The 1003-nt window shown below is 32.4% G+C and overlaps 1 protein-coding gene and 1 long non-coding RNA gene across 3 annotated transcripts in view; one reads left to right on the forward strand and one right to left on the reverse strand.

Annotated features, from left to right (window-relative positions):
* CUNH15orf41 (chromosome unknown C15orf41 homolog) overlaps positions 1-1003 on the forward strand; it is a 196482-nt gene that overhangs the window by 73068 nt on the left and 122411 nt on the right. The window lies entirely within an intron of this gene.
* LOC116090671 overlaps positions 1-1003 on the reverse strand; it is a 131772-nt gene that overhangs the window by 53308 nt on the left and 77461 nt on the right. The window lies entirely within an intron of this gene.

The raw sequence follows: 1003 nt of genomic DNA on the forward strand, positions 1-1003 counted from the left end.
GGAGAAATAGGTCCAATATTGTACAATCTATATACACTTTCAGCTTGTTTGTGACAGTGTCTTGCTGTTTGCAGCATAAGGGAGAAATCTTGCTTCTCCTATCTCAGCCTCTCTATTAATAGTATTGTTTATTTCATGTTTTTACACTATACTATGGTCTTCAGAACAGCTTATATATTTCAAAAGGATTTATATACCCAAAAGAAACATAGACATTTAACTAGGGAGGTTGCTGGTAAGAGAACAACAAAGAGTGAGACTGAATGCTTTGCTTGACATTTGTAACTCTTGTATCAAGTTTGAAGAAGAGGACTTTATAAGTTACTCTTTCTCTGAGGTGAATGCTTTTCCAAATTATCACAGCCAATGAACCAAATTCTTACCCTCACCTAATGTCTGTGCCACCCTCCAAGCAGAACCATTGTTCATTGAAACAGTTGGTGATTGACTTTATGGATAGACCATCTTAATACAAACACCATTTCTTAAATTTATGTAACCTGTTCTCTGTGGGCTGAGAATAAACTCACTCACTCAAGTCAAATAGCTTTGACCATAGCAGGAAGTCTGTATCCAAAAATCGTGCCTACAATTCATTTCTTGGTGCAGCAGAACTATCAACTCTCAGCTTAGCTACGATGGAGGTAAAATCCTTTGGTGATGTGAGGATCGTTAAAGTACAGCCTTATTACAATGAAATCCAATGTTTAAAAATTGTTCTTATTTTGGGCTTATACCACAGTAAGAGCCAAGATTTTAAATTCTACTAAATACAAAACAAACAAACAGACTTTATATATTTATGTTCATTTAAGAAAATACTAGTAGTGATGTATTATTTTGAAATATACAGTTAATATGTTTGGAGTTCTTTAATATTTATATTGAGAAAAATGTATGTCACTATTGCTGTAGATGAGAGTCTACATAAGATGGTTAAATTGATTGTTGTTTTATATCAAACAACTTTTATAGTACTTATTTTTATTATAATATTTTATAA

The sequence above is a fragment of the Mastomys coucha genome, unplaced genomic scaffold (assembly GCF_008632895.1).
Source record: "Mastomys coucha isolate ucsf_1 unplaced genomic scaffold, UCSF_Mcou_1 pScaffold15, whole genome shotgun sequence".
Lineage (NCBI taxonomy): Eukaryota > Metazoa > Chordata > Mammalia > Rodentia > Muridae > Mastomys > Mastomys coucha.